Genomic DNA, 25,049 nt, shown 5'->3' with positions numbered 1-25,049 from the left:
AGACTTAATCAACCCACCCTCAGAATCAAGCAAAGATCGACCTCCCACTAGTTCAGAATCCTGTAGTAAGATACTCCCAAGACAGCCTAAGAATTATAAGACCAACTACACCATGCGACCCTAACTTTAGTGACATTAGTGTTCGCCTTAAAGGTTTTGAGACTGTTGAGAGAAAAACTTTGAGACAAACTTGAACAAACGTTAGAACAAGTAGATTGCAGAATAGTTAATCTCGAAGGATCTAAAAGCTCAACAATAATATTAATAAGTTAGAGTTAGATAGTTAGAGAGTTAGTTGCGGAAAAGTAAAGAAATAGAAATGACAACAATTGTTATATCAAGTATACACATAAGTTGATTCATAACAAGGAATGCATTTAAACCAAGTTAATAAGGAAGATCAAACTTAGTGATTAAGTCACAAAAGACTTGCTCTGGAGAGAGGTTATACTCAGTTATGTTCTAGTACGATTTGAGAGTAAGAAGGGATGCGTAGTGAAATAGAGAGATAGAAAAGATAACTTCAGAGATGTGTATTCAGAATAGATAGATGCTTATGTTTGAATACAAGAGAATGAGCTCTATTTATAGAGACTCACGAAGTACACTAGATTATATCTCTAAGAGTAGCCATGCAATGCATACTGGACAATAGAGAGTATTACAATAAAAGACAAGTAAAGTAATCTAGTAAAGAGACTGCGGTAGGTAGAGACTCCGGATGCGGTTGCTGATGAGGGAGCTTGACTGCGGGTGTTTGTCGGCTGCAGTAGCTGAAGTTCAAGAGGGTCACTTTTTATGATTCAACAATTTCTCCCTAAGTCACCTCTTTAACTTTTGTTCAGCTATCAAGTTTAAGAAACTTGATCAGGATCCACCAAAACTTCCTGATGTTTTCCAACCAGATGATTCTCCTTAAGATCTCGAACTTGACTTCTGCAGTAGTGTGCTTCGATTTTTCAACTGCTGTTCGGCAGATATCAAGTTGCTTCCTAATGAGGCGATGCATGGCAGTCATAGGAATGAAGTATTTGACATTATCAATCTTCCTTTTGAAAATGACTCCAAGTTCAGGAAAGTTGGTTGCACCTAAGGATCTTTCTTGATAGCCTTCGGTAGGCATTGGTGCAGGATCGAGTGGTGGCAGATCAAATTTCTTGGTAATGGTGGGGTAGATGTCTGCGTCGATTTTAGCAAAATCACAGACCGTTTCCTTCAAAAAAGTATTAGCCCTTTCAAGCGCAATCTTCATCTTCGGATGCTTCTCCGACTTGTTCTGGAACACCTTAGCTATTAGAAAGATTTCTTCCGGATTCATGCAAGGGAAGTCAGCTTGGGTGCGGAAATAGTTGTGTTCCCTTCTAGTGAGGGTGTACTCGATGTAGTCAGCCTTCATGAACTTCCGAATCTTGTAATTCTTGACTGCGGATGGTCTATCGTTAGACCATATTTTCTCAATGGGAGAGGCATGCTTAGCATAAAAATGACTAAGTCTCTCAAATTCCATTGGCATTCTTTTGTGGTCTGGAAGGCTGCGGTCGAATTGCTCAAACACTGTGAAGTATTTGGCATTAGGGGAGATTGGAACATCCCAGTAGCCATCCGAAGGGGGTTCAGCATATGTGAGGTGAGGTCTGTAGTCATCATCCAGCAGTCTGCGGTGAGGATTGATCCAAGAGTTTATCAAGGATTCGTCCATGATAGTATCAAAACCGCATTCTCTCCATATGAGCTTCCCCCTCTTGAGGAATGCAACCCAGGAGCTTCCTCAAGCCATTGTCGAAGGCCATCAACTTTGGCAAAAACTTCTTGAAATTGAGCTTTAAGAGCATCAGCCAACTGTTGATTATTGGGAATGGTGGAGTTGAAGAGCAGCTTGTGAATATCCTTAGTGAGTTGAAGGATTTCAGGACCGTGGAAGTTGGAGGATAGGGATCGTTGCAGTTTATTGATTGTGGCTTGAAGAACTGAGATAGTGGACTCATACACAGTGTGAGTCTCAGCTATCAGTTTTTGAGCCTGGGTGGCTTGATCCGCAATGGCTTCTTGGAGATCTTTCTTGATTGCGGTCACCTCAGAGATGAGGCGTTCCGCAGCAGCCATGAAGTCCTTGTGATCTGCCTGTCGATTCTTGTCAAGGGACCGGATTCCTATTTCAACTTTGAGAGAAATTCTCTCAGCAGCCAATCGCTCACGCGTTTCCAAGCGCTCTATCCGTTCGATCAATGACTGTGGTCCGGGGGTGTCTTCTGGTTGCGGTTGAGTTGGCTTGACCGCAGCTAGAATTTGATCAACTTTTGCTTGGAGGCTCAAAAACTCCTTTCTTGTCACAACATTCTTCTTCTTTTTCTTTTTCTCTTTGGGTTTAGAAGTAGAATGGTGAGAGCCATTGGATTCTTCTTCTTCATCGAACATCATAAGGTCATCATCAGAAGGACTGGGCTTATTTACCTCCTGAATATCATAATCATCAAGACCGAAGGTGGGTGCAGAACTGACTTTTATTGCGGTTCCTTCCTCTTGTGATTCATGAACTGTTGGAGTTGGAATCGTATTTTGAATTGGAGTTGGAGTTGGAGTTACTCTGGAGGGGCCTGCACCTTCCCCTGTTGCTTGAGCTTTGAGGATTGTCTCAGCCATCTCGGTCATCCAGTCTTGAACCTTCAGAATGGTGGCTACGGTATGGGCATTATTGATTGCATCTGCCTAATACTTAGCCACTGACTGGATTTCTTGTTCCTTTTGTTCTTGTTGCTTGATCTGTTGTTCCTTGCGTGCTTGGAATGCCCTCCTGAAAGCGGCATATTTCTTGATGTCTGACTCAGTCACCGCGTGACCATGAGTCGTTTGAATCATCCCCGTCAAATCCTTGGAATCGCACCGAAGTGTCCTTCGGGTCCACGGATCCTTGCACATTTGTGCTCACCGTGCCTAAACCACCTGGTGCGGATGTAAGCAGAGTAGGATTTCCTGAGCTTCCTTGGTCTCCTTGACCCGTAGTCAAGTTTGGCCTCGGCTCAGTTCTGGCTAGGGCGGAAGCAGTGCCTTGCGGTTGGGGAGGTGTTTGAAGTGTTTGGGTTACGTTCAAGAGGATGGAGTGCAACTCCTCAGAAGAAAAGAAATGCAGTCGGGAAGCCCTGGAGACCTTAGGGCGTGAACCAGTGTCATCCTCTTGGGAATGAACGGGGGGGGGGGGGGAGTCTCCACGATGTGGTGAATCAGACTCACTTTATGAGTCTGATTGGAAAAGGATAGTGGTGTTGAATAGGTGTGCGGCCACCCAATGACTACCGGAGCCTTTTGAGAGGCTTCAGTACTGGTCTGGTCACGCATTTGGCCAGAGGTATTGGTTTTCCTTTTCTTAAGGTTGGCAATTGGTTGCGCATCCTCATCAGAAGTACTATCAGGCATGGTTGCGGTTGGTTTGATTTTGCGTTTCTTGGTGGGTGCGGTTGGTTTGGGAGCATCCTTCTTTGGTGTTCTTTGTTTCTTCTTTGTGGCCAATCGCTTTCTTCTTTGAGAAAGATTGGAGAGAGTAGTGGAGGAAGTGACTGCGGTACCTTCAGGGTTAAGGATTGCGGATGGATTTTGAAGAGGCGGGGTAGGAAGGTATGGGGCAATACCTTCCGTAGCCTCAATATGATCTGAGACATCAGCAGTCTCAAGACCAAGAGTGGAAAGAATATGGGTAGGAAGTCTTCGAATCGGTCCAAAAATAGATTGATCAGATGAGGGATTGTACCTTTTGAGATCCTTGGTGACAAATAAATTGATGTCACTGCCCATGTTGATCCATGCATCCGCATGGAGGTCTGAAATGCAGAGGGACCAGAACCTTGCGAAAGTGAGTTCGGTTGGGTTCTCCCTTGGGCTCTCCTTGGCAATGTATTGAAGAAAGTCGTCCCATAGGATCTGCCCATAGTTCACATCATGACCTGTAAACATACTCCACACTAGCTCCAGAAGTTTGAGTCCCATATTATCCGTGCCTCCGGTTCTGCCGGATAGACTGCAGATGACGTAGTGGCAAACAAATTGCCAAACCGCAGGTAGGTGTTTTTTCTTGAATTCCCCAATCCCTCTAATCTTCTTCTGATATCCCATTTTGTAAAGTGCAGAAGTGACGTCTGCCATGGATGGGGTGAAAATCTTGATGGAGGGATGAACAAGGAGGTTAATGGCAGAAAGAAACTTTTCTTTGGACATAATGACCAAAGAATCGTTAACTAGGTTAAGATGTACTTCTTGTGGGTTTTCGATTGGGCGATAGGCTGAAAAGGCACATTTGAATAGGGTTGAGATTGGGACAACATCTGTGAAGGCATCGAAGGAGCCAAACAGGGGGTGATTCTTCATAAACTTGATCATCAGCTTGGTCGGAGCATTGTAGGATGAATGATCTTCGTACACTGCTCTGAAGTTGCTTGAAGCAATCGTAGGAGAATCTGAACCAGTAGGGTTCACTGATCTAGATGCCTTGGATTGTTTCTTTGATACACCGGATTTCACCATTGTAGGAGCTTTGAGAGAAAGAGTAGAAAACAAAGTATGATAATGGAGAAAGGATTCAATGTTCAGAGAGCGTAAACTATTCTTGGGGAAGAAGAAAGGTTTTTATAGGGGCTTATGGGAGCGGGAAACGTTTTTTTTATTTACCCTAGGCAAGAAAAAGATAAGGTAAAAAAAAATTGGGGGTTCTTTTGATTTTGGGAGATGAAATCTCAGCCACACATTTTGAAACGATTTAAAATTTTTGGATTTTACCAAAAAGGGATTTGCATTTAATGAAAAGTCAGGCGTACATCATCACGTCTGGTGATCGTGTGGTGAGGGGAAAAGAAGTTGTAATGGATGGGACGTGCTGGGTAAGAGGAAAAGACAGATTAAGGATGTGTTTATGGAAAAACGTTTTTTTGTCATCATACTTAAAATAGATCTGACACAAGGTTTATTCAAAAAGAGAATAAGACAGTTTCTCAAGGAATGTTTTTTATTTAATGTTTTATTTAATGAAAGATCATTAAATAGCACACCATGATTCAAGAATTAATGAAACAGTTGAGAAATTATCAATGTGATTGCGGATGGAGATTGCATTGCGAATGACCAGATGTCATTGCGGATGAATGTCTGCAGTATAGGAACTGAGGAGAGCACTTGTACAAAAAGTTAGTAATAACAAACAATAAGGACCCATGAAAGATAAGTATGATATATGGTTGCGGTACCTAGACTGCGGTACCAAAACCATCTATCATAAGTAACTTTCAGTTAGAACCGCAACGGAGACCAAGGATGGTTTGCGGTATCTATCAATTCAAAAAGAATTGTGGGTCTGGATTCATCATTCCTAACATTTGCAGGAAGGTGTTAAGTTTTGTGGAGTCGAGCGCTTTTGTGAACACATCAGCAATCTCTTCATGAGTATGGACAAAGATGAGTTCACTGTTACCTTTCAAGATGTGGTCTTTGATGAAGTGATACCGTAGTTCAATATGCTTATTCTCGGAGTGCTGAATTGGATTGTGAGAAATAGCAATAGCACTTTAAGAGTCACAATAGATCGGTATCCGCAGCATTCTATATCCGTAGTCCAATAGTTAGGTTTTCATCCAAAGGACTTGAGAACAACAGCTGGCTGCGGCCACATATTCAGCTTCTGCGGTACACAGAGAAACACAACTTTGCTTCCTTGAGGACCAGCTGACGAGTCTTCCTCCCAAAAATTGACATCCTCCTGAGGTACTTTTGCGGTCTAATATGCATCCGGCGTGATCCGCATCTGTGAATGCGTGAAGGCTGAAATCATTGCCTGCGGGGTACCATAATCCAAGAAACTTGCTTCCTTTCAGGTATCGTAGTATCTGTTTGGCTGCGGTCATATGTGACACTTTTGGGTCAGCCTGATACCTTGCGCAAACACCTGTTGCAAATACAATGTCTGGCCTGCTTGCGGTGAGGTACATCAAAGAGCCTATGATACCTCTATAAGTCTTGTGATCCACTGATTCGCCTGAGGGATCAGCAGAATCTTATATCCGAAGGCTATGGGGACCTTAGCCGAAGAACAGTTGTCCATAGAGTATTTCTTTAACAGTTCAGTGGTGTATTTTTCTTGATGAATGAAAATTCCTTGTGGAATTTGTTTCACTTGAAGTCCTAGAAAGAAGTTGATCTCTCTATTAATGCTCATTTTGAATTTGTTGGTCATGAGCTTAGCAAATTCATCCACCATTCCTTGATCAGTCGATCCGAAGATGATATCATCCACATATATTTGTACAAGCATAAGGTGGTCACCATTTGCTTTTCTAAATAAAGTGGGATCAATCACTCCTCTTTTGTATCCAGACGAGACAAGAAATTCACAGAGAGTCTCGTACCATGCTCTTGGGGCTTGCTTCAGATCGTAGACTGCTTTTTCAAGTTTGTAGCAGTGGTCTGGGAATTCAATACTTTCAAAGCCTGGAGGTTGCTGAAGATAAACCTCTTCTTTTAATTCCCCATTGAGAAATGCACTCTTAACGTCCATCTGGTGTACCTTGACGTTTTTGTGGGCTGCGTATGCTAAGAAGATTCGGATGGCTTTCATTCGTGCTACCGGAGCATACGTTTCATCGTAGTCAATGCCTTCAAGTTGACTGTACCCCTTTGCAACTAACCTTGCCTTGTTTCTGACTACCGCACCAGATTTATCCAGCTTGTTTTTGAATACCCATCTAGTACCAACATTGGTGTAACCGTGTGGCTTCGGGATGAGCTTCCACACTTTGTTCCTTTCGAATTCTTCTAGATCTTCTTGCATTGCGGATATCCAATCAGGTTCTAGTAATGCTTCTTTTATCGTTCGGGGCTCGACTGAGTACATAAATGTTGCATAGAGACAATGATCAGATAAGTCCTTGGAAGATCGAGTCTGGATGCCTGCGGATGGGTTGCCAATGATTTGACCTGGTGGGTGGTCCTTCGTCCACACGTGTAGACGGGGTTGTAGATGATCAGCAGCTGCGATGAGGGAATATCTTCAATATCAGAAGATTCTGCGGTTGGAGATGGTAGTTCCCCCTGGACTTGAGAACATCCTGCGGAATCATCTTGGTTTGTCGGAACGAGAATGGAATTTTCTTGAGCAGTTGGAAGAGGTTCCCCCTGGATTGCTGATGGGAGATCCTCTGGAACCTGAGAAGGTTCCCCCTGGACTGCGGATGGAAGAGTGATAATCCTTGAATCGGTTCTTGTGTCAATGTTCTCTATGAGTTCATCATCCGAATCCGAAGATACGTTTGATGGTAATGATTCTCTGCGGATGGGAACTTGAGCAGCATCAAGTACCGGAACCTCGACGATTGTTGCTTGATCCGGAGTAGAGCTTTCCCCCTCAACCGGAGAGGTGGAAGTATTGAGAGAGGCTACTTCGGATAGTGAAGGACCAGATACATCAGCGTGCTGCTGTTGAGCTTCTTGAGACACAAGAATTTCGGATAACTTGGCTGTTTCTACAGGGTCGAAGAGATCGTCATAATTGACTTCAACAAGATTTAATGGACCTGAAGAGGCAGGAATATCACTTTCCATGATTGCGGTGGTTTCAGTGGATGGAGGGGCGTTGCGGATGTGAGAATCATCAAATCTCACATCGAAGCTTTCAATGATTAGCCTTGTACGTCTGATGAGGACCCTGTAGTCAACTTTGTTAGTGGAATAGCCAAGAAAGATGCCTTCATCAGACTTTGGTGCAAACTTGTTAAGATGATCGCGGTTGTTGATCACAAAACATCTATACCCAAAGATATGAATGAAGCGAACATTTGGCTTGCGGTTGTTAAGGCCCTCATACGGTGTTTTGTGGAGACGTTTGCATACAATGCTTCGGTTTTGTACAAAGCATGCGGTTGCTACAGATTCAGCCCAGAAGTAGAGAGGAAGGTGTGCGAAGTTGAGAATGGATTTGGTTGCTTCTACTAGAGTGCGGTTCCTTCTCTCCACTACTCCATTTTGTTAAGGTGTGTAAGGAGCAGAGAAGTTGTGAGTGATGCCTTTGGAAACCAAGAAACTGTTGAGGAGATGATTAGTGAACTCGGTTCCATTATCACTGCGGATACGTCTTACTGGAAGCTTGATCTGAAGCTCTATTTCCTTGATGAAATTGATGAGAATCTGCGGTGTTTCTGACTTGAGTCTAAGGAAGAAGACCCATGTGAAGCGTGTAAAGTCATCTACAATAACCAGTATGTATTTCTTGTGATGGAGACTGGCTACGGTGGATGGACCGCAGAGATCAATGTGTAAGAGCTCTAGTGGTTCAGAGATTGAAGAATCAATCACCATGGGGTGACTTGGTTTGGATTGCTTCCCACATTCACATGCAGGGCAGAGAGTATCGTTGTTGAATTTGAGAATAGGGAGACCTCTGACTAGTTCTCCGGTGACCAAATTGTTGATGTATCTGAAGTTGAGATGAGCTAGCTTGCGGTGCCATAGCCAGCTGACTTTGGATACGGCTTTGGATAGGAAACATAACTGCGGTTTGCCTATGATCAGAGAGACATCCAGAGGATACATAGTACCTTCGGATCGAGATTTGATCAAACATGTGTTCCTATCACTTGTCATTACATAGCAAAATTGATCATCAAATTCAACTCGATGGCCTACCTTACATAGTTGGCCAACACTGATGAGATTGTGTTTAAGGCTTTCTACATAAGCAACCTTTTGAATAGAGAAGTTCCCCGTAGTGAGAACACCGTAACCTCGGATGATCCCATTCGCATTGTTGCCGAATGTGACATTTCCACCATTGCATATTGGCCTGAAATCCCGAAGGTATTCTAACCTTCCGGTGATGTGCAAGGAGCATGCACTGTCGATTAACCATTCTTCTTCTTGTTCCTCCTTGCACAAAGCCTGAGAATTACACGGTTAGTTTAGGCATCCAAACTAGTTTGGAGCCTGGGACAACAGATGAGTTTCTAAATGATGCATGGACCGAGGTTGCAGGGACGGGTCTCTTGTCAACTTTTAATCCTAATCCTGGGTGTTTGTGCATATTTGGAGTGTTGTGAGTTTTTGAAAAAGTACTAGGTTTCTGACTTCGACTAGATTTGACATAGGATGAATCCTTTTGACAGCTACACTGACATTTACAAAAAGAGATTTTGTCTTTTGATCTGACACTATGCTTGGTCAGCGCTCTAAAGGATGAATTGGACTTATTACCGGTCTGAGGTTGGTAATCCCTGACATGAGTGGTGTTCGGTTTTGAAAAAGTTTGTTTTTGAAGAGGTTTAGCACGTGTAGATCTTTGAGTTCTTTTTGGTGGAGTTGGTAGAATACCCTTCCACTTTTTGAAATTTTGACGTGACTTTAAAAGTGTTGGAGTGGGTAAGATACCCTTCCATTTTGGGTCATCTGAGGAATAGACTTGAAAACCATTGTTTTGAAAAGACTTTGCACCTTTTTGGTTTTTGTCAGATGAATTAGAAATGACTGATGAAACTTGACATTCCTTTTTGTGTGTTTTCTTGATAAGAGAGTTTTTTGAAAAATAGTGTGAGAAAACAAATTTTTCTGGACTTTTGGATTTTGGAAATCTGACATGCTTCTTGTTTTTCGAAAAAATTAGTCTATTTGTGCCACGGGATCGAATTTCCTCTTTGAAGGCCTTTTTAGCTAAGGATTTTGGTGAACCGCAGTCTTTGTTGTTCAACTGCGGTTTCCTAGAACCCTTTGAAAATTTGTGAAAACGAGGGCTTGAGTCATGAGAACTTGAAGATTCAGGGATTTGAGAACATTGACCCACTTCAAAGTTTTCTATGGGTAATTCATTATGAATTGTTTGAAGAGTGGCAAAACTTTTGTTCGAAGACTGCGGTAGGGATGACTTGAATATCGCAGAGTAAGTCTTAGTTCGGACTGCAGTGGGACTTTTGTGGGACTTTTGGCTACAGTGAGAAACACTGCGGTCTGAGGGCAGAGATGGAAAGTCTTTCGAGACTTCGGGGCCCTCAATGACAATTTCTTCATCAACTACGGATGAGGTTTGAGAATTTGGGTAAATGGTGCCACAGATAGGAATTTGATCACATGTGTGACCCGAAACCTCAGGCACAATTTCCTCAATGACACAATTATTGCTTAGATTATGCAGTGTACCGAAGTGAATTTTGATGTCTTCGGGAAAGGTCTTGTCATTGACTGGGAAATAAAATTCTCGGTCTGGAGGAACATACAGTCTGTCTTTGTTGAACCGGGGTGACGAATCCATTGCGGTAGGATATCCATTCGACCAACCCCAATTATATGTATTGTCCACGGTTTCATTATTTACCAAATTTTCAATAGCTTCACTTTCATTAAACAATTTTTCGATTAATAGATTTAAGCGTACAATTTCACTCTGAGCTAAATCTCTCTAGTTCAAAGCTATCTCTAATTGGGTTTCACTCAACATTCTTGCATCCTTTTCTAACTCTAAGTCCTTCTCTAACATAGCCATTTTGAGTCTTTTGTTATCCAGTCGTCCTCTCACGTGGAACATCTCTTGGGACGCAATGTTCTTCTCATCTAAGGCTTTGTTATAGTCTGTAAGGACGGCAGTACAAGTGTCATTAACATCATCTATGTAGGGTTGACAGTCATGCATGCTATAGTTTAGAGTTTGGATCATAAGTTTTACCTGTTCGACGATGCTTAAAATTCCATCCTTTCCCATGTAGCAGTAGTTGTTGTCCAGCTTTGTAGACCCATCATCATCCGCAGTTGCCAGCATGCAGATTTTCCCTTTTCCTTTGACACTGCTGATGGCTTCATCTTCATCTCCGGATGACCAAACTTGATGGTCTCTTTTGACATGGGCTACGTATGCCCTTGCCTTTTCCTTATCTTCCAACTCTTGAGCCATTCTAAGGTAGAATTCTCTGTCTTTTACTACATTGGCCTTACAATCTCTTGCAAAGTGATTCTCTTTGTTTCACTTATGACAAATTATAACATCAGTCTTGTCTTCTGAGGGAGTACCGGAGTCAGTGGTTTGAGTAGACTGGGGTGCCTCCTTTGGTTGATTATTTTGAGATTGCGGTGGTGGATGAGAACTTTTGGAATATCGAGGATGGTTATTCTGAGAACTGAAGTTACGGTTGAATGGAGGTTTGTTGAACTGTTGATTCTTGCGGAAGGAAGGAGGTGGTAGACGGTTGAACTGTTGGTTAACCAGAGCAATAGCCTTCTGAAATTCTTCTTCATCGTCATACTCTGAGTCAGCTTCGTATGACTGCAGTGGAGTGTCATACGAGGGAGAGTAAGATTGATTATGTGGAGCTTGTGCTATGAGAGCAAGTGGTCCTCCGAAATCAGCACAATCTTTGAGTACGGTGGATTCTTGTGCTTGCAGTTCTCCATAGAGCTTGTAGAGTGACAAAGAATGAATCTTTCTATCGCATTGGACTATCATCTTAGCCGTAGTCCAATGTCTTCCCAAACCATTAAGAAACTGAAGATTTGTTTCATGGTTACTGCGGATGGTGCCCGCATTGGATAACTTGGTGACTATCAGGTTGAACCTTCTGAAGGAGTCTTCCAAGCTTTCGCTAGTATGAGCTTTGAAGTTGTTGAATTCATTGAGTGTGGTAGTAAGCTTCTTGTCTTGTGCTTGTTCTGAGCCTTCATACAAATTCTTGAGGACTTCCTAAATCTCTTTTGCTGATTTGCAATTTATGATAATATCGAAGTTGTCAGGAGCAACTCCACAGGAGATTTCTTAAAAAGCAATAGCATCATTTTCCATTTTATCAAGATCATCCTTGGTGGGACGGCTCATGACTGGTTGACCTCCTCCTAGTCTGGTTGTAGCTCTGTCAGTTTGGACTGGTGTAAGGACTGGGACATGTGGTCCTTCTTCTACGGATGGCCATACATCTCTACCAAGTCTCCTTAAGTATCTTTCCATTCTTTGTGACCAGTGATGATATTCATTTGCCACTAGTATCGGGGCTCGATTAGAACCACCAACATTGTTGGAAACATTCAGAGATAACGATTGTGCCATATTTTTGAAGTTTTTTTTTAGTTTAAGAAATGAGCTTTAGTGGTATAGAAGGCTCTTTGAAAATCAGAGTTCCGTTTTCAAAAAGCAACCACTATGGCTCTGATACCAATTGTTGAGAGAAAAACTTTGAGACACACTTGCACAAACGTTAGAACAAGTAGATTGCAGAATAGTTAATCTCGAAGGATCTAAGAGCTCAACAATAATATTAATAAGTTAGAGTTAGATAGTTAGAGAGTTAGTTGCGGAAAAGTAAAGAAATAGAAATGACAACAATTGTTATATCAAGTATACACATAAGTTGATTCATAACAAGGAATGCATTCAAACCAAGTTAATAAGGAAGATCAAACTTAGTGATTAAGTCACAAAAGACTTGCTCCGGAGAATCAAACTCATCATTAGCACCAACGAGAGTGGCACCGGAATCGGTTGAAGGTGAGGGTGAAACTGGTGTGGAAGTAACTGGAGGTTCTGTTTCAGTAGTCGCCCCCGTATCAGATACGTTGACTCTTACTGTCGGTTCAGGAATAGTAGTGGTAGTTGAGTGAGAAATAATAGGAGGTGGTAAGCAAGTTGTAGAAATAGGAATAGAAGAAACTGGTGGAGGTGGTGGTAAAGAATTTGTTGTTTGAGAAGTGGTAGGTGGGGGAACAGGAGCAACCGAAACTGGAACTGTCTGTTTCGGTGATGGAGGTGGTGTTGGAAGTCTGTCATGAAGAGTCTCGGTTGGAGTAGGAGATCAGGGAGGAGTGTTACCTCTCGGTGATTCATGATGAATTTCCTCTTCTTCATCCTCCTCATCATGTTCTGAACTGGGAGGAGTGGGACTCTTGGACCTCTTCACCATCTTCTTAATCTTCTTTGGTTTAGAAGAATCCCCTTTCTCAGACTTTCGTTTCTTGGACTTGGCAGACTTAGACTTATCATCCTCTGTTGGCTCTTTCTTGGTAGTAGTCCGTTTCCCTCGGTTCCCAGGCTTGTCCACAGCATCCAAGGCAGCCTGCTGTTTGGGAGATAAGACTCTCGGTTCCTTGGGAGGAAGTTTGCGATAATCAGCCATGAGTTTACTCTCGGCTGTCACACATCTGTACATTGTCTCAGGAATAGAGCCAATGTGAGGAAACTTTCTAGGATCAGAGATAATGATTTTCTTGGTGTGGAACATAGCAATAGACACGACTAGGGCATCCTTCATTACCGGAATATCCAAAGAATTAATCGCCCTTCGTGTAATGAGAGTCCAGAATCGACCACACGAAATTTCCGAATGCCTCGTAGAAGTGTTGAGGCTTTGCACCACTTGGGACCAGATAAGCGACCCATAGTCGAGATTGATACCATTGTAAAGACCGTATAGAAGGGTCAGAAAACCCTTGCTGGTGCCATCAGATCCACCACTCCTCTCCGCCAAACCCTTGATGAGGAGAGTTAGCAATCCATTCTATTGGGGTGGTAAGCAAGACTTCTTAACCTTCGTAACCGTGGTAAGCATGTCAGTATAGCCTATCTCGTAAAGCATCGAGAACAGTTGGGTAGTGGTGATGAAGTCTGGTGAGATTACAGACGCATCTACAGCAAGTTACAACTGAGAACAAAATTTCACTTTTGAAATAAAAGCCTTATGAGAATGGATTTGGAAGTAGATTCTTTCCTTGTTCTTGTCATATGAGGCAGTAGAGTAAACCTGTGATAGAAGTGACATAGGGACGGCTTCCACCTGTGTTAGGGCTAGAACCAGTGGTGAATACTTCAAACACTCAACCACCTGTAGCATATACGAATCGTACAGAAAAGGATTGAGTTCAATAATCATGTTCTGATTTGGCTTGATCGAAAGCAATGTGGACGAAGCAGTTTGATCATGAGCCGATGAAGAAGTCGCCATTGTTGATTGAAGAAAGAAGATAAACAGTTTCAGATTGTCTTGTAATTTGAGAGAATTTGTTGCTGGTAAAAGACAAATAAGATTAGAAACCCTTTATATACCGTTGCTAGGAGAGAGAAAGAATCGTCATCATAATGATGAGATCACTGAAACGTCGCCTGAAAAAGCGCGATGTGACAGGTATAGAGACCGTTCAAATTCACGCGCCCAAAATTTTATCCTCAGTTCGTCGTTTGAAATTCAGTTTCGCTCCAAGATTTAGGATAACCCCTGTTGCTCCAAAAGATAAACAAAAAGAGAACCAACAGCAACCAGAATGTTGGAAAATAAAAATTTTCATGCAATAGAGTGACAAAAGATAAAGAAATAAAGCAAAATGTGTATTGGATGTGAGTGATGTCTATTAGAAGACAGAAAGCAGGTGATTCCGGGCAAGAATCGCTTCCTTCAAAGTCAAGAGAGACTTGAAGTGCTTGAGTGGGTTCCCGAGAAATAACGATCAAGTGTTTGTAGAGAAACATTGAAAGGCTTCTTTTTAATTTATAGGCTTAGGGTGGCTTATCTTCAACCGAACATCCATTCTTAACATAAGACCGAATGTTGGAAGAAGTACTTGTGAGACCGATGTGGTCTGTTGAACAAGTAGGTTGGATATAAGTTTTAGTGACTATACAAGAGATGGAAATCTTAAAAACAAAAATAAACTGGATCTTTTTGGGAAGAAAAGCCTTGGTGTTAGACAATTTCATAAAAGATCACTCAAAAATAAAAATGAGATTTCATTAGGTAACCAGTAAGATCTTGAATATAATAATTCACCGTCAATTCATTGTTGGTGTTGGATTGTGGGTTTCACTCTGCACGTGGTGTACATATCTAAGATCACAAACACAGATTTTATGCAACCATAAACCTCAGTGGTAAAGACCGAGAGTCTCAAGGGTTACAGTGGTGAACCGAAAGTTGATGGAGAATATAAGGAGGGTGGCTAAAGAACCGAAAGTACCTTCTGCTATAAAGACATGACTAAGCAGAAAAACTCTTAACTCATTAGAGAAGAGTAAGGTAGCTCTTGACTTGAGTTGATTTTAACAGCCTGATTAGGAAGAAACGATAGGTAGAGATCGAATCATTAAGGCCTTGCTCTAAGTGGTAGAGGCTTTAGTCAACATGCAGCAGCATGCTTCTAGGGACCCTTAACTAGTTCAGATAGAAATAATCATACCTGCCTTAGCTCGAAATTATGTTGTTCTGGTATACTTGAGACCTAATTAAAAGAACAAGCAAACAAACACACCACACAAACAAAACAAACAAACGAAACAAACAAAAACAAAAAAAAAAATATTTTTGAAGTTTTGAGATTTTCTGAAAAATAATAAAAACAGAAAAAGAAAATTTTTTGGATTTTTGAAGTTTTCTGAAAAATAATAAAAACAGAAAGAGAAAATATTTTTGGATTTTTGAAGTTTTCTGAAAAATAATAAAAACAGAAAAAGAAAAATAAAGTAGCAGAAAAAACTCTAAAAAAAATTAAAATAATAAACAAAATGTACAACCGAAACCTTATCTTAAAAGAATGAAGCGAAATAAGCCGAGCGTTCGGTTCATTTCGGTTCCTTAAAATTCTAAAGCCGAAATAAACTGAGCGTTCGGTTCATTTCGGTTCCCGAAAATTATGGAGCCGAAATAGACCGAGCGTTCGGTTCATTTCGGTTCCTTAAAATTCTAGAGCCGAAATAGATTGAGCGTTCGGTTCATTTCGGTTCCCGAAAATTATGGAGCCGAAATAGACCGAGCGTTCGCTCTATTTCGTTTGTCTAATTTTTAGTAAGAGATTTGAGGATTCGGTACCGAATCTGCTTCCATCATTCCCAAGCCTTGTAAAATTTTATTGAAACTCGCTTCAGGTAATGCTTTAGTGAATATGTCAGCCAGTTGATCAGAGGACCGAACGAAATGTACTTCCACATTTCCATCTTCTACGTGGTCCTTGATAAAATGATATCTAAGTGCAATATGCTTAGTCTTAGAGTGTTGCACTGGATTGTGACAAATCCTTATTGCACTTTCTGAGTCACAATAGAGAGGAATCTTCTTCATACTCAGCCCATAATCTCTTAGTTGACTTTGAATCCATATTACTTGAGAGGTACAAGATGTTGCAGCTATATACTCAGCTTCGGCTATTGAAAGTGACACGCAGGTTTGCTTCTTGGACTGCCAGCTAACAAGTTTAACGTCAAGAAATTGGCATCCACCTGTAGTGCTTTTTCGGTCTAGACCACATCCTCCAAGATCAGCATCAGAAAAAGCTTGAATGAAGAATCCAGATCTAGCAGGGTACCAGAGACCGAGAGATGAGGTTCGCTTCAGGTAACGGAAAATATTTTTCACAGCCACCATGTGAGGTTCTCTTGGATTAGCTTGAAACCTGGCACAATAACAAACAGAAAACATAATGTCCGGTCTACTAGCTGTTAGATACATAAGGGACCCTATCATTTGTCGATATAGTGTTATGTCAACAGCAGGTTTTTCCAGAGATGGTGTTAACTTAGTGCCAAACGCCATGGGAACCTTCACTTTTGAATCTCCCGTCATACCAAATTTTGTCAGCAAGTACTTTGTGTATGCCTCCTGGTTGATAAAGATACCTTCTGGTCCCTGTCTAATATTCAAACCAAGAAAAAAATTAATCGGACCCATTGCGCTCATTTCAAATTTAGTCTCCATCAACTTCCTGAATTCAGCCGTTAAGCTAGGATTCGTGGAGCCGAAGATGATGTCATCGACATAAATTTGAACTATCATTAGATGTTTGCCTTCTTTCTTTCGGAATAAGGTTGGGTCAACCGAACCTTGCTTAAATTTCGACATTTTCAGAAAGCAAGTTAAAGTTTCATACCAGGCCCTCAATGCTTGCTTCAAACCATATACAGCTTATCCAGCACATAAAAATAATCAGGGAATTTCTCGTTCACGAACCCGGGAGGTTGCTCAACATACACTGTTTCTTCTAGTTCTCCATTCAAGAAAGCGCATTTTACATCCATTTGGAAAACTTCGAAGTTTTTATGAGCAGCATATGCCAGGAAGATTCTAACTGATTCCAACCTAGCTACTGGAGCGAAGGTTTCCTCATAATCTATTCCTTCCTCTTGGCAATATCCTTTAACTACTAACCGAGCCTTGTTTCTAATAACGTTCCCCTCTTTGTCCAATTTATTCCTGAAGACCCATTTCAAGCCAACCACTGAAGCATCCTTTGATGTGGGAATCAGCCTCCAAACTCGATTTCGTTCGAACTCATGAAGCTCATCTTACATTGCTTGAACCCAATCAGAATGATCAAGTGCAACATTAACTGTTTTTTAGTTCGACTTTGGAGACAAATGAATTAAACATACAGAATTCCACTTTAGAGAATAATGTAGTTTGTTTCGCTTTCAATTGAGAACGAGTGAGAACTTTCTCAGATGATTCACCAATGATTTGTGCTTTGGGATGATCCTTGGTCCATTTCACTAATGGAGGATAATTTGGGTCATAGGCTGGATCCAACTCTACATTTACTTCCTCTTCAAGTTCTGATTGATCACCTTCGTCACTTGTATTCTCTTTCTCCCCCTCGACTGGCGAAGTGTAAACTGTGTCAGGGCCAGAGTTGTCATCCTTTGTGGACGTCAGATTCTCCCCCTCGATTGGACTAGTATTAGGTGGGTTTGGAGCTGTATGCTCCCCCTCGTCTGGACCTTTATGAGTGGGGGAGGGATTAGGATTCTCCCCCTCGAAAGATATTTTGGTTGTCTTTGGTACTGATGAACTCTCCCCCTTGAACATTGAGCCGTTGTTTGGAGATTCAGTTGAGGGTTGACCACCTGTCGGTGTAGGAGGTTCACTTTCCATTTCTTTGGCAGCTTCATCTATGATCTTTTTGAGATTGTCAATTTTGTTGTCTGCTGCTTTCGCCTCTGAGTGTGTTGCTTTCTCTGGTTCATCGAATAACCGAATGTACTCATCAAACAAGTTGGATATCGGAACCGAGACTTGTCCTGATTCAGAAAATATTTCCCCCAAGGCACTTTCGCTTCTTTGAACTTTCTTCATGTACTGATCATCAAAGGTTACATAATATGTTTCTTCAAGTCTTTTGGAGCATTTGTTCAACACTGTGTATGCCTTTGACGTTAGCGAATAACCTAGAAAGATTCCCTCATCGGCTTTGACGTCAAACTTGTTTCAGTTCTCTTTAGAATTGAAAATAAAGCATCGTGAACCGAATACGTGGAAAGATTTGACGTTGGGCTTTCTATTGTTCAGAATCTCATATGGAGTGATTGAGAATCTTTTGTTGAGCAAGGATCGGTTCTGAGTGTAGCACGCGGTTGCAACAGCATCAGCCCAGAAGTATAACGGAAGGGAAACGAAGCTGAGCATGGTTCTGGCTGCCTTACATAAAGAACGATTTCGTCTTTCAACAATCCCATTCTGTCGTGGTGTATAAGGGGCCGAAAAGTTGTGAGATATCCCCTTATCAGCTAGAAAGTCCTCAAAATCTTTATTCTTGAATTCCAGCCCATTGTCGCTTCTGATATTCCTTACTGTCTTTCGCAGCTGTACTTCCACTTGCTTGATGAACGTCTTCAGCTTGGGAGTTGCATCTGATTTATGTTTAAGAAAGAAAACCCAGGTGAAGCGAGAAAAATCGTCTACTATGACAAGAATGAACTTACTACCAACGAAGCTTTCGATAGCCGAAGGTCCACATAAGTCAATGTGCAGAAGTTCAAGAGCTTCAACAATCTTTGTATTGATTCGTGTAGGATGACTCTTTCTGCTTTGTTTGCCCATCTCACACGCTGCACACAGATGTTCATTGTCAAATTTGAGAAGAGGAAGGCCTCGAACATGATCACCAAGCACAAACTTATTAATGTCTTTGAAGTTCAGGTGCGATAGTCGTTGATGCCACAACCAGCTTTCATCAGTGTTCGCCTTTGATAGCAGAAATATAGATGGTTTTCCTCGAATCGGGTTGAGATTTAAAGGATACATCTCTCCCTTGCGTTCAGACTTCAACAGAACCTTTTTGGATTGTTTCTCAATTATTTCTGAGCCCTCATCATCAAATGAAACTTTCAAGCCTGTTCCCACAACTAATTGTGATACACTGATGAGGTTATGCTGCAATCCTTCCACATACGCTACTTTTCGAATCGAGAAATCTCCGTTGGTTATCATCCCATATCCTTTGATTGTTCCATACGAGTTATTGTCATACTTCACACATCCACCATCCTTTAGGGACCAAAACTCCCTCAGCTCTTCCTTCCTTCTTGTCATGTGACGCGAGCAGCCACTGTCTATATACCATTCATCATCGAACTGCTCGTTACTGATCACCTGTAAATTCAAGAATATTAAGGAACCCAAACTTTCTTGGGTCCTTTTGAGTCTTTTACAGAAAAAGGAATTGCAGTAGAAACATCAACCATGTATGTTCGTTTTACTAGAGTGGTTTGATCTTTTCTTTTGATGGTATACACCTTGATTTTAGTTTTATCTTGTTTAAACTTTGGTGTATTAGATGGTGTGTTGTTAGTTGGTTTTGGCGTTTTCTTTTGAATCCTAGGGTTAGCTGACTTTTTCTTATTATTGAACTCAGAATCAAGCTTTCCCTTGCCTTTGATTTTCTTTATTGAATTTAATTTGCTTTGTGAGTTGGAAGGACCGAAACTAGACTTACGACCGAAACTTGACTGAGGACCGAAACTTGACTTTCGGTTCTGAGTGCCGTTGTTGAGACCGAAAGTACATGTTCGGTTGTTAGCCTTGACGTTTGGACCGAAACTAGACGTTCGGTTCTGCGCGCTAGTTTTGGAACCGAAAGTAGATGTTCGGTTCTGAGATTTGGAATAGTAGGAATTTGGACTAAAATTTTCTTTTCCTTTCAGTTTTTCCTTTCCTTTATCAATTGATTCTTTCTTTGGAGGAACGTAGTTGGGATTTTGAGATTGCCAATGACGTTTTCACTCATTCAGATTCTTCATGTATCTTTGATTTCTTAAGCGTTTCTGTTCAGCTAACTCCTTCTGCGATTTGTGGATATTGAAGCTAGCCTTTGGCTTCACCTTTTGAGTTTCGGTTGTCCTAGTTGGAACTATCGGTTCTTTCTTTGGTTCTTCAAGGATTTCTTTAGTTCCACTTGTGCTTGGTTTGTCGTAACTTGAGGGTTTGTTGATGGGTTCAGCAACGTATCTTCCTTTAACCCTTCATGAAGTTTGCTCAGATAAGCCTACGGTTTCGTCCGCGTTGTCAATAGGGGCTGACCAGAAGTAATCGTCACACCCTTCAGCATTGTCTTTGTCGACCAAGATTTTCAACTCTGCTGTTTGTTTTACAGTGACACCGGTAACTGCATAGACCTGATTCGGCATAGTTTGTACTTTTTTATAAACCATGGCTTTCTCTTTGAGTTTCTGTGGCTTGTCTCTTGACAGGCGAGCGAATTCAACTGAATTTTCAGATATCAGGGGTTTCTCATTTTCGGTTTCGCTCTTCATAAACTCAGAGCAATCAACTACGTCTTCCACTGAGATTTCACTCATCTCACTTTCCTTATCAAATTCAGACGTATTATCTAAGTTCATTTTATTTTCAGAATTTCATTTGCCGTTTGAAGAGTCAACAGATTTAATAGTTTCATACTTAATTTTTAACCTATCATTTTCATCCAAAAGATTTTTAAGCATACATTTATGTTCCTTAGAGTCAATGAAGGTCTCTATCTTCTCCAGTCCAATTTTGTAAGACATGGATGTCTCTTCTGAGGACAATATTGATTCACAATCAGCGATGACCTCATCCTCCTTAAATTCAAGGAAGGGCAAGATCATCTTGTGAATCTTCTTCCCTATTTCACAGCTTAAATGCAATTGAGCAATATTAGTATATAAGCGCTTAGCAATTATACAAAAAACATTCCTTTGTTTTAAAAACTTTAAATTGTCTCTTTGCAAATAAATACATTCATCCCTAGCTCTATTTAATTCCGCCTCCTTCAGCTCAATCCACATCCTTCTCTCCTCACTTTTTGAAGACACCCTGCTGAGTTGGTCAGTTAGGTTAGAATTCGCTAAGCGAGTTTGCATGAGACTACTACTTAAGTTAGAAAATTTAAATTGTAATTTTTTTAATTCTTTTTCATAATCTATTACTGGAACTTTAAGTGATTCAAGGATGGATTGTACCTTTTTGATCAGCCGATCGCAGTCGTTGATCTTCTCACTCACGGGCTTGGCTGCAAAACATTTGTCCTCAATCAGGTTCGGTTCCTCACTTGCACTTTCGGTTGATGCACCAGCTGTGACCATCAAACATCTTCCAGCCAAAACCTACATCCTTTGCCACATAAGCTCTTCGATGAGTGGGCTTTCTCACCTCTTCATCTTCAGAATCGGTTGACCAAACTTCAACGCCACCGAACTCATCTACATCTTCATTCTCCTGTACAATCAAGGCATTCATAGAACTGTTAGTCGCCTTCTTTTTCTTGATCTCTTCCAACTTGCGCATGTAGTACGCCTCATCATCTTCAACATCTCTTTTCTCAGCCATTTTCCTCAGCATGCAATCTTTAGCAAAGTGGTTCTTGCCGTGACAGTAATTACAGTCGAACCCAAAGTCTCCTGCAAGCTTGCTCTTCTTCTTGTCTTCATCCTTTTGAGAAGAATTTTTCGCTTCATCCTTCACCTTCTCAGAACTGTAACTTCCCTGCCAGTTTCGGTTCTTGTTGACAGGAAATTTTCTTCGTGCAAACTTCTTTGGATTGGTAACCATCATAGCATACTCCTTGCTTGTAAGGTCACACTCAGACATATCAGACTCTTCTTCTTCTTCTGCAATGCTTTTTTTCCTTTTGAGACAAGGGCCAGCGATCCCACACCAGAAACTACCTTCGCTTCTTTGGTTACTACACTCTCATGGGACTTAAGTATTCCCACAAGTTTCGCTAGTGAGTAAGATTTAAACTGTTCATGTGCTTTCACGCTTGAAACATCAGCCATCCATTCTGGTCTCAGACCATTCATGAAGGTCACCTTCTAATCGATCAACTTTCTTTCTATTCCATGCTTAATCATCTTACTTAGGAGATGATTGAACCGATCGAAAGTTTGTATGAGCTTTTCTTCTGGTTTCAGTTCGAAAACTCCAAATTCTGACAGCAGCAAGGTTTGAATGGAGTGTTCTAGATCTTCATCGGTTGAATAAAGTTCTTTCAACCTATCCCAGATTTCTTTGGCCGTCGTGCATGAACCAACCAACCGAAAAGTGTCAGATTGCAAGGCGAATCTGATCATTCTCATGGCCTTCACATTACACATCAACTTGTCTTTCTCATCCTGTGGCATCTTCTCAACATCCGCCACCGGCTTGTTATATTCCTTTTGGGACTTAACTGTTGTGTTCGTTCCTGAGTGAACAAACGGCCCAAGCGTGATAGCTTCCCAGATGAGATAGCCATTGTCTTCAGATCCAACCACGTAATCTTCAAAGTGATGCGCCCATACTTCATAGTCTTGAGTGTAAAGAATGGGAATCCTGGTAGTGGATCCAATGCTGTTTGAGATGTTGATGGGATTTGTTTGCGAATCTTCGTGAGACATGGTGAGCTACTAGAATCAGACCTGTAAACTTGAGATTAGGGTTTTATCAGAAACAGAGTTGCCGTTGATATGAAGAAGACGGCTTCTATTTATACGATAAAAGCGGAAACCCCAAAGAATTCTGAATACAGAAGGAATGTGTATTGATCACACAGTCTCCCGCTCTGATACCAATTGTTGAACCAAAGTTCAATTAGGATCGATAGATTCTATGCAGACAAACAATTAAGAACGTAATTATGAACACAATAATGGCTTTGAATGTGTCGTATGATTAATGCTTTAACACCTCAGAAGAGCTCGATTAAGAACTTCGACTGTAGAGGTGTTTAGGGTTACAAAACTAAAAACGATAATAATCAAGAACGTTAACCTTTTAATGCATACATGCATGCATTATTTATAGTCTAACCCTACTAGCTAATCACGGATGGACAGGCCCAATCCGCATACAAAACACAAGCCCATGACGCAACACAATAAGACCCAACACCTCTAATGGGCCATTTGGGCAGAAAACACACATATGGGACTTAGTTGGGCCGCGAATTAATATTTTGGGCCCTTTGAACCAAAAACCAATTATTAAGCTATAATGGGCAGAAAACCCTTACTGCGCCAAGTCAACAACTGAACACCCCTAATTTGGGCCACCCTTTTTGGGCCGAGGACCCTCTTGGGTCGGTTATGGCCTTGATCAAAAAACAAAAAAAAAAGAGAATAGATTGGATAATGGTGCATGCCACCTAAACATTATTCAATATGTATCAATATATTAACCACCAAACCCCCATGCAGCATCTAATCACCTTTAAGGGAGGTCAAACTTTCCCTCCTTCCCCCTTCTTCTCTTGATCGACCCTCCCCCTTTCCTCCCACTCTCATTTCAAACTTCACTTTCATCTCATTTTCTCTCAAGACATCCATTCCTCTCTCAATAAATTTCGAGTTTATCCTCACCAATAACTCGATTCAAGGCCTCTTGGTAAGTCCATGATAAACTCATGGTGTTTTACTTCAAATTTATGTTAAGATCATTCTTCTTACACTCTCATTTTCATGTATATGGCCCTTAGATCACCCACCTTGCGAGAATCTCACCAAGAACACAAGTTAGGCTCAAAGTTTCTTCTTCGTCTTCTTCTACATCTCGAAATATTAAATGTGAGCTTCATACGCCACTATTTTTCATGTTTTCATACTCTTTTGGGGGGGGGGGGGGGAATACAAGTCAAAGTTTCGGTTAACTATTGGATAATTGCATGGACCAATGTGTTATGTGTTTAACTTTTGGGTAATTGCTTGAACATGAAGTTTATCTCATACATCTTCATAAAAATCATAAGAAAAGTGGCGTTAACATATATATTGCTTGAAAACTGTAAATATGGGGTTATACACTCCAAAAAATAGCAAAAATGAGTGTAGTGTGCAAACATGTATACCATAAACTTAATCCCCAGCTTTCTACAGAAAACTTATAGTCCATTTACGGACTGTTTTGACCACCTTGAATGTAATATTTTTCAAAATTGTTTTACATGCAAATAGCTCAGGTTTATAACTTTCAAATGACCACTCTCACGCATTCATACGATTTTTCTATAATTTTTGGCGATTTTTACAAAACTTCGTATCATTTCAGGAATAATTTCAGACCAGTCTGTCAATATGAACATTTTCACACTGGTTTGAGGCCATTAAAAATTATAATAAAAATTATGCACAAAGTAGACTCATTTTCCAAACTCTAAGAGTTTACGTATCAGAATTTCGACTTACGATCATTTTTCTATAATTTTTATCAAAACAGGGACAGAAAAGTGAAAAAAAAAGAAATTGTTTTTATCATGCTAAAAGCTCTTATACTAGTGTTAGATGCAAGTTTATATGGTTTATATTGTAACGCCCGCAGATTCGGGCTAGTCAATTTAGAGACAATAAGCATCAAAAATGTGTTTTTGATGGAAGATTATTTAGAAGGGTTAATCTTAACCAAGTTGTAGTATATGTTACAAGGGTTCCGTACATATAACGAACACGGAAATCCGAGTTATAACGAAGAAGTTATGACCCGTCGAAGTTTTTCGGCAAAACCACACGGCACCGAGAGACGTAAATAGTGAATTTACGATAGAGGACTTTTTAGCCTTACTAATCTAAACAAAAGTCGTAGAATATATTATGATTTCGTATGAGGAGGTTATGATTTTTCTAAGATTTAGCATAACAGTGCACAGCCCGGAAATTCGAATTTTAGATCGGTCGACTTTCAGCCAAAATAATCTAAACGAGAAATGAAGATATCGTTAATAGGAGTTAAAATATAAAAAGACATTCGAAAACGGAGCTCTTATGCGAAAGATATGGACGAAGCTTAGTCTCTACTCTTCGAGCGCGACGAATTCGATACAGTTTTGTAAATCCGAAAATAGAATGAGAATTA

This window comes from Lactuca virosa, chromosome 5 (genome assembly GCF_052849685.1).
Source record: "Lactuca virosa cultivar CGN04683 chromosome 5, Lactuca_virosa_CGN04683_v6, whole genome shotgun sequence".
NCBI classification, from domain to species: Eukaryota; Viridiplantae; Streptophyta; class Magnoliopsida; order Asterales; family Asteraceae; genus Lactuca; species Lactuca virosa.
Note: the sequence above shows the minus strand (reverse complement) of the source record.